Source organism: Scleropages formosus, chromosome 21 (genome assembly GCF_900964775.1).
Source record: "Scleropages formosus chromosome 21, fSclFor1.1, whole genome shotgun sequence".
Lineage (NCBI taxonomy): Eukaryota > Metazoa > Chordata > Actinopteri > Osteoglossiformes > Osteoglossidae > Scleropages > Scleropages formosus.
The window spans coordinates 22359359-22369138 of NC_041826.1; the positions used below are offsets into that span (position 1 = coordinate 22359359).

Consider the following 9780-nt stretch of genomic DNA (forward strand, 5'->3'; position numbering starts at 1 on the left):
CTATAAAAGGTCAGAGCCCTCTCTCTTTCTCCACAAAAAAGAAGCCCCCAGAGGCCGGTGATGTCGATGACTTAATAATCCCTGACACCAATGCTTCTTTCGTGTACTCCTGTATGGGCTTTTGTTCGGGAATTAATAACAGGTACACGCGTCCCTGAGGGGAGTGGTGCCCGGTAGGAGATCTGTGACACAATCCTAGGGCCGACGTGGGCCGACCTGCAGCGCTCTTGGTGGGTGCAGTGGTGGTTTCAGCTGCCTCAGTGACTTGTCGCGGCTGGAGTACCTGCACCAGTCCCCAGAGAGTCTCCAAAATCTGGCGCAGGGTCTGGTCCTGTGCACTGAGCTGCTTCTCCTGCGAAGACACAGTAGCTTGCAGACGCTCAGTTTCCGTTGGGTCCCTCATGAGGCAGAACCTTCTGTTAAGGAGCTCAGACTAGAGACCAAAAATGAGATTGTAGACCCAATCACAGGGATGTTTACTTCCTAGAACAAACAAGGGGGTAATCCAAAATCAAGGTCAGGGAAAGACAGGGGATCTTCCAAGGTGCTTACATCATCCAGATATAAGGATGAGACAAGAATTAGAATCCAGTAAGCTAGGCAGGAGTTTGGCAACTGGGAATCTCAAGAACCAGAACCAATAAGGGGACAAGGAAGTCCAGGAAAAAGGCAGTCAGCCACATGCATAGAGGCTATCAAGCAAGAGTGGTGAGAAAGTACAAAGTTCTACAACCCAGTGATTTGGCATGGCTCCTTTTATATCTCACTGCTCCAATGAGGTGCAGGTGTGGTCGTTTAGTCCAGTGGCAGGGAATGGGGCGCAGGTGCGGTTGTTAGGTCTGGGAGTGTGACAATATATGTGTATGTACACACACACCCCCACACACATATATGTATGGCTACTGGTGCGAGTGCTGCCGTTACAGACACATTATTTTGGTGATTATATATTGTCATCATTTTCAACAATGATGAAGTACAGCATTTTATGAAGCCTTAGTAAGCTGAAGTCTATAATGTCACACTCTTGATAGGAACAATGAAATTTAAAAATTATATTGAGAGCGGTAATTTGATTGAGTTAGCAACGTCAGCTGGTGTTGCACAGCAATATTCACCACGTGTGGCTCACACGTTTCCTGCAGACGCCGTGGATGCTGCGCTGGATGTGTCACGTAAAGGTCACAAGCAGGGAGAAAGGAGTGATGTCGCTACTCCTCCCTAAACCCATCATCATAGCACAGGTATAGATGAAGAGCTGTGTGCTAAGAGGAACAAAATGATGTAAAAAGGATGTTTGAAGCATATGTATGGAATGATGTCATGTGCAGAGTGGAGACGCTCCGAGTGAGTCGGTGACCGAGAATCCCTGACTATTTCGAACCCTGTGCTGCTTGAGAGGTTGATGCCAGTATTGTTTTCTACTAGAGCTTTCCAGGTACAGATACACCGTGTGTTCAATGGAAGGGCACCTTAGCCAAGCCCCGTTTCGGATACCCAGCACATAACCATGTAGGGTCTAGTGCAGTAATAACTCTGGACAATAAGACTGATGTAACAGCAGAAGCATTTATTAAAGGTGAAGGTTTACAGCAGGAGTGACCGATCCCTGTCCTTAACAGCCTTTGTAATGAACATCCGATGTACCCCTGAAAGACCAGGTGGGGTGTCTTGCCATTGGGGTCAAATCACTGAGATGGCACATTTAGGTGGAGTGGAAAGACCAGCAGACTCTGAGGCTCTACGTCGGGTCATTGGGTTTCGGGTCACTGGGCAACGATGTCCGGAGCGAGCGCATCTCTCACTTCGTGGACAGGAAGACTTGCTTTGCGGGAGTGGGCGTGGGGGGATGAGATTTTAAATGCGCCTGGCACAGACGAAAGGCAGCGCTTTCTCACAGTGCAGATCATTCCATCCTCTATGAGCTGCAAAAAGAAGGACACGACTCTTAAAAATGTTTGGAGTAAAATGAAAAACTGAAGTTGCTGAAATCTGTTTTTCAGATAAAACTTGCTTCCTTGCTTGTAGTTTCAGACTTTGTAGCAGTTTATTTCTGTGTTGTTGTTATTATTATTAAATTTTAATGTAACTGTCATAATCATACTGAATTACCGTTGTAATGGGACATTTAGCCAACAATAACAAAACAGTGTCAAAGTTAATAGGCCCCAAATTAATAATAGCTATTATTATTATTACTACTACAAGGACTCTAATGGAGTTGCGCAGGCTACTGGAAATCTAAATTTAACTGACTGCATTTTAAAATCACATATATACAACAAATGGTTATGTAATGAAGAAAAAATACCTCCAAAATTGATGGAAAGACAGTTCTCGTTATTTGGTTTTCCTGGGTTCCACCTTGTGTAGTTAAAGGATGTGGAGTCGATCCAGAGCCAAGCGCCCTTCTGTAACGTCAGAAGGTCCAGAGTCACATATCATTACGCTCTTGCATTTTATTTTTGTTCTCTGCTGATCTGGGCTTCGCAGCGAAATGTTCTTTTTTGCTTTTATAATGCGAAAGCGAAATTCACTGGGTACCATTCAAATCAGCTTTAAAATGAGCATTGTACAGTATTCATTTATTCATAATTGTTACATTTCCAGGTTTTACTTTACATCCTGGAAAGCACAATAAACATTCAAAATCAGAATAATAATTAATAAATTGTAGTGAAATAAATAGGAAAAGTTACCCTGACGGCATCAGTGCCCCCAACCCAGGCCGTTCTGAAGCCTCTGCATCCCCTCCTGGTGATACGCCGCACAAATCTGTCTTCATAAGCATTGTGTATGGAGGCCAAAGATGCTCCATAGTGGATGCAGTATCGCTGTGTGGAAAACACAGTAACTAAGATTTGTATGTGTTGGACATCCTGGGTTCATATAAATGTGGTTGGATAACGTGTGTATTTTTTAAAAACTTGCTAATTACTTGTATGAATGATACTAATGGTAAATATTTATTGTGCGCAAGTTCATGTGTTCCTTTAAATCAAAAATTTTTTCTATTATACTAAATTTTTGTCTTTGCATAACAGACAAGTGCCATAAACAATATATAACAGTTTACCTGGGCAAGAATAAAGGCGATTCCATCAGTCATTCTTTCTTCTTAAACACACAGTTAAATATACAATAATTCCTAATAATTAAATATACCTGTGCATCCACCCATCTTAGGTTGTGGTTCACAAAAACGAAGCAACGACCTCCATACTGGCACCAGGGCCTCGGACATCCACCTGTAGAGTTTTCGTCCATTGGTTCTTCTGGGGACTCTGCAGGGGCTATGTAGGGTAAAACCATCTTAGACAAATCACCCCTTCAATGAGGATAGAGCACAAGAGGAATAATCGAACAAATCAGTATTTACTGTATTTAAATGATATTGCATAACCATTAACAATAAGAGCTTTTAGGAATGTCATAAATACCGTTAACCAGTTTAGGGTATAACTCATAAGTTATTGTTAAGTGTATGGTGTGAACATGCATATTCTTTTGTCAAGGTTTTGTATCTGTTTGACGTTAATATTTGGTACCACACACACACACACACACACACATTTTCTGAACCGCTTGCCCCATACGGGGTCGCGGGGAACCGGAGCCTACCCGGCAACACAGGGCGCAAGGCCGGAGGGGGAGGGGGGACACCCAGGACAGGACGCCAGTCCGTCGCAAGGCACCCCAAGTGGAACTCGAACCCCAGACCCACCGGAAAGCAGGACCCGGTCCAACCCACTGCGCCACCGCACCCCTCTATTTGAGACTACACACACACACACATTTCCAGAACCGCTTGTCCCATACGGGGTCACGGGGAACCGGAGCCTACCCGGCAACACAGGGCGTAAGGCCGGAGGGGGAGGGGACACACCCAGGACGGGACGCCAGTCCGTCGCAAGGCACCCCAAGCGGGACTCGAACCCCAGACCCACCGGAGAGCAGGACCGTGGTCCAACCCACTGCGCCACCGCGCCCCCTATTTGAGACTAAAATACTGGAAATATCTTTACTTCTTGATTGAAAAATTGGAAATTATTTTAGCACTGGGCAAAGAAAAACATGCTAATAAATATTATTCTGCTGTTTAAAATAAATCTATCTATAATGCTGGATCAAAAGTAAATACTTTTGAAAGTAAAAGGTAAAACCAGGAAACAACACTGAAACATATTGTAATGACTGCTCAAAAAGAGATGGAACATTATATTAAACAGATGTCATTGGTCATTAAATTCACTTTTTAGGTTTATGGTATTTTTTATTTATATACTGTACATGTATTAAGTGATTCATTAAGAGAGAAACCTATTCTTTAACTAAAGGTATATACAAAGATTTATTTCTTGTTCTATGTCTTTTCACCTATTAGAAAGAGTGATGCAAAGTAATTATTTGTAGATATTGATATTTAGGATGTTTAATAAACCACTAACATTAAGGAAAGAGAATTATTTCCACATTCTTGAAAACTGAAATTGAAGGCAATGCCAATAATTGAGCACATAATTTCATTTAATTGCCTAATATGCAATATAATTAAAAAATAATAATAAAAGGCAATGACAAATAGAAAGAAAAGTTATCATCATCTGAATCACTAACCTTCAGGAAGGACAAGGCTCGTTCCATTCTCAAGGACTGAAACGAGAAAGAACGAAAGAAGATGTGATACTGTAAATGAGCGTTTACTTTTCATATAGTTCCATAGCATGTATAACAGTTTTCAGTAACACATGTGGCAAACACAAAGCAGAGAAAAGGGCAGAAGTGTGTTAATCGGAGCTTCCTCTGCAGTTGCTCACGTTGCTGCTCATCCTCGAAAGCTCCGCTGACAGCGAGACCAAAGAAGAGCAGGATGGAGACGTTGAGCAGCCCCATGGTGGGTTTCCTGCCGGGGGACGAGAGGACACACACACAGAGCTGGACACATTGGTATGTGCAGAAGACTTCTTCTGGAGGCATGTTAAACCACCTGTCCTTTCCATTTTGCTTTTTTTGCTTTTGTGTCTCTATCACACCTACATTATCACAACACATTACCCTAACACATCTGTATCAACCTGTATATTTCCTCCTTTTCATGTCTTTATGGCCTCATCTCCCACATTCAAACTTACCCTCACATTTCTTGTGTTATTTTATAGTTCTTACCTGGAAGAAATTCTTCAGTAAACTTCACACTTGACAAACCTGACATTGAAAGACGTGATGAATCATATGTATTTATACAAAAATGAAATGATTGACTGAAACCTTTAACGGACTATAACGCTTTAAACAAACCATTCACACTAAGCCTTGAGTGTATAATAATGATGATGGAACACTCACCAGGAAAGAGAGTGTCTTCCTTTCTCTTTCTGCACATGGATATAACATGGCTTTTTATACTTTTATTGCACAGAAAATGGGAAGTTCTTTCTTTATCAGCTTTGACCAGTTCCCACCAAGGTAACTTATCCCAGACATGTTATCACAACTTAAGATCCTTGTGTGGTGGCCCACCAACAGCTAGACAGTCTGTGTTTTTGACCAAGCAGAAGTGGAAGAGCTTATCTAGTGGGTAACTGATCTTCTTTAAAGTGGCTTTTCTTGAGTGTTACAGCAGAAGAACTAATTACTACAAATTATTCCTCAGATAAGCTCAGCAAGCAGCTGGGGGACATGTTCATTTTAAACAGTCATTGCAGTATTACACTGTGAAATAAAGGCATACGTTTAGCAACTGCTTAAAAACATTTTGATACAAATGGCACAGTTACATATTTTAAACTATTTTCTATTCTCAAATTGCATTTTATATGTATTAGCATGTGTAGTTCATTTAAATGTAACTTGGAGTCAAATTAAGGCAAATTGGTTGCAGGTTTGAAGCCCAGCTGTACCCTTTGCATTGTTCTTACCCTACATTATCTACCTGTATCAAGTGGTAAATAGTTGTAAGTTAGGGTTAGGGAAAAGCATTGAATAAATGTAATTGTGCTTTGTGATGAAACGTGTGTTTAGAGTTCTGCTAAAAAGAGTGTCACAAGGTGAATATAGCACAGTATTGCCAAAAAAGGATTTTTTACTAATTCTGGTCAAAGTTTGGGAGTTTTTGTTCCCTGCACTTTTTTAACATAACTGATAAAAACCAACAGTCAAAACACTCCCATCATGTACGGAACAGAAAACCAGATATAATAATATTAGAACATTGCCAAAGGGATTTTCATAGATAAAAAAGACAAAGTAAACATAAATGAATAGAAAAATAAATAATAAATGGAACAAAAAACGTATTAATCAGAAATACATCAAATGTCAGTGGGAGAAATTCAGTTCTATTAGCTTTGGGGTCTTTAAAGTTAGAATAGTATTATTACAATGTTTAATTACCTTTACAAAAACAGGTATTTTACTGCTAAATGTATGCTTATGTAGGTAATATTTTGATAATTAAAATAAGGTGGATTATATAGCACCTCATAGTCAGAAATTCCAAGAAATAAAACACACTAACAGACTTTTTTTTTTTAATAGACTTTATTAACAAAAAGGAGTAATTGCAAAAGTCCAGATCATAAAAAAATACAGAACCATATCCAAATATTACAACAAACATCAATGCCAGAGGGAATAAGCATAGAAAAGAACATAGATAGATAGAAATATAAAAGTATAAATATTCAGAAAAAGTAAATTAAGACACATTCATCATAAATGGGGTAAGATGTCAACAGCAGCAAAGTTCTCACAGCTCTTTGGGTTTTTAGAAAGTAGAATGGTATTTTAATAATGTTTAATTTCTTTTACAAACTGTTTAAAGAAAGGCTTTGAGTTACTAAATTTACCCTTATGTATAAAACATTTAGCTAATAAAAAGAGAAGGTTAATTATATGGTACCTATATGGTATCATCTCTGTAACACTTGTGAATTCCAAGCAAAACAAGTTTAAAAGTAAAGGAGAAATTAGAAAAGAATCAGGTTTCCACCGCATTGAGAAGGTCCGACCAGAATTTTTGCACCTGTCGACAGAATCAAAATAGGTGGAGAGCTGTTCCTGAAGGACCTTCACAAAATAAACACCTGGTGTCAATGTTTTCTTTAAGTCTTTGGATAAGACACTTACTTGGGTACATTTTGTGAATTGATTCATAGGAGACTTCTCTCACTTTATCAGTCAAAAGGAATTTCACGGGTACTGTCCCCACCTTTATCCAAGGGATATCATCGGTAAATATATTCCAGTACGGGATCACATATGGGACTGTGACAATATCCCTTTGAAAGAAAGCCCTGATCGCTCTGTTATTTCTGCAAAAACTGGCTGAGAAACAGATCTGCCCCACAGCAGAGGAACACGGATCCATGTCTGGGCTGGCAGGGGTTAAAGAAGGCTGTTGGTTTCTGAACAGCATGATGACACCTGAAGGTATTACATCAAAAAGTCGGCCAAATTCCTTTGGCGTAACAGCTATCTTATATTTAGTCATGAATTCATCATAGCGGATTAGTTGTCCACTAGAATTAAAGAGCTGTTTCACCAATAAAATGTCAGTTTTAACCCAGCTTTCAAAATACAAAGACTTGCGTTTATAGAGAATATCCCTGTTGTTCCACATGACATATTTATGCGGAGAGAAGTTGTGTTTATAAACCAGTGTCCATATTAAGAGCACTCGTTTATGGAAATTTGACAGTTTGATGGGGATTTTACTAACACAATAGTTACACATTAGGAGAAATCAGAGGCCAGCTCTCTCAGAAAAGACATAATGAGGGATGAGATTCCAAATAAAGGATGGAGTATTAAAGAAATGTTTGAACCAGTTTATTTTAAAGGCGTTATTCAACGCTGAAAAGTCAAGTAAATTCATACCTTCACATGCATGTATGTTGATTTTTAGATTTTTAACATAACGTGTCCTGTTCTTCCATATAAAGTTGAAAAGCATCGTGTCAATTGTTTTAGTTAGTGGATTATCAATGTGGGGAGAAAGAGCAGTGTATGTTAGTCTGGATAAGCCTTCCACTTTTGTCAGTAGAGTTCTCCCTCTTGATGATACGTCTCTCTGTAACTAGGAGTTTAATTTCTTTTCATTTTCTCAATAACCTGTTTTAGATTAATAGGACACTATGTTTTCATCTTTCATTATTATAACACCCATGTGTGTCACTTCTGTTTTCACGGGAATACCGCGTATACTGGGGTCTGTATTATTCTCGATAGCCATTCATTCACATTTTTGGAGGTTGAGAGAGAGTCCCAATACTTAGGCAAATTCTTCAATAAGAGCAATAGCTACCGGTTTTTGAGGAGTCCGTGAGAAAGAGTGTAGTGTCATCTGCCAGTTGACTAATGAGGATTTGTTAGCCAACAATCAAAATCCCCCGGAACTTACTTTCCAGCAAGGGGGTTGAAAGAAGCTATGAGGTAATGAGACAGAGATATGGGGAGATTGCACAGTCCTATCTAATTCCACAAGACAGACTGAATCTTGGAGACGTACCACAGCTTAATACAGTTATTGCCATTCTTGTACAGAGTGTCGATGGCATTACAGAAAAAAGTGCCGAAGCCAAATTTTTTGAGAGCTTTCAAAAAGAATTTATGTTCCACTGAATCAAAGGTGTTTAAAAGTCTAAAAAAAAGTATGCAGCTATCAGTATCTATGTATTCATTATAGTTCAAACAATCCAATATTAACCAAATATTATTAGCAATGTGTCGCTTTCTCATGAAACCATTTTGTGTTTTGCCTATAATACTGTCTAATACCTTTTTGATTCTTAGGGCAAATATGGAGGCAAATATTTTATAATCATTATTGAGCAAATTTATAGGGTGCCAGTTCTCTAAAGAAGCCAAATCCTTCTTAGGTTGAGGGATTAATGTAATAATTCCCCGAGTCATAGTTGGTGGAAGTGCCCCATTATTTACACTTTCAAGGAAAACTTGGAGCAAGAAGGGAGCAAGTTGTTCAGAGAACATTTTATAGAATTCAGCTGTGATTCCATCGTTACCAGTAGACTTATTTCCTTCAAGCCCATAATACATTTGGTTACCTCCTCTAGAGTAACGACACCATCACAAGCCTTCTTGCCACCTTCCACAAGAACTTTGCAATAGTTAACTGAGTGCAAGAATAGAGCTGCTGAATCTTCAGAGTATCTGGATCTGTAAAGATCCCTGTAAAATTCAGCACCAAACAAAGATATTTTTGCAGGGTTGTCAGTTATTTTGCTATTAATGTTCAGTTCAATGGCAGAGCTTTTACAATTACTTTTTTCTAACCTGAAGAAGTAAGATGAATTTTGCTCCCCCTCTTCCATCCATTGCCTTCTAGATCTGACAAAAGCTCCTTCATCTTTAAAACAGTAAATATCATCCAACTCATCCTGTAATCCATGTACTCTTTTTTTTTTTCGTCACAGACAGGGTTTTTTTTTTGGCAGGGAAGAGAAGCAAGTTGGGAGACTACTTTGTCCTCTTTCTCTCTCTTCTTCTTAGCGAGATCACTGCCAACCTTTCTCAAAAACTTCCCAACTTCAAATTTAAATACCTCCCAATGACAGCAATAGGAACTCTGTTTCAGAGCTCTTGTCCAGTAAGTGTCGATTAACATACGAATTTCCTTTTTGACCTGTGATAGTTCTAGGAGGGAGTTATTTAATTTCCAAATACAAGCCTTTGGCAATTTGTAAATAGGTCCTAGAGAAAGTGCAGCAGTAATATGAATAGCTCTATGATCTGTTAATGGGAGAATTACACTTATGTAGG

General features: G+C 39.2%; 1 long non-coding RNA gene across 1 annotated transcript; it reads right to left on the reverse strand.

Moving 5' to 3' along the window:
* Positions 1–1769: 1769 nt before the first annotated feature.
* On the reverse strand, positions 1770–2346 carry LOC114909280 (uncharacterized). The gene is made up of 2 exons (XR_003797201.1): positions 2312–2346; positions 1770–1925 (listed from the first exon to the last, which is right to left on the reverse strand). It is a non-coding gene; the product is annotated as an uncharacterized LOC114909280 (long non-coding RNA).
* Positions 2347–9780: the final 7434 nt, after the last annotated feature.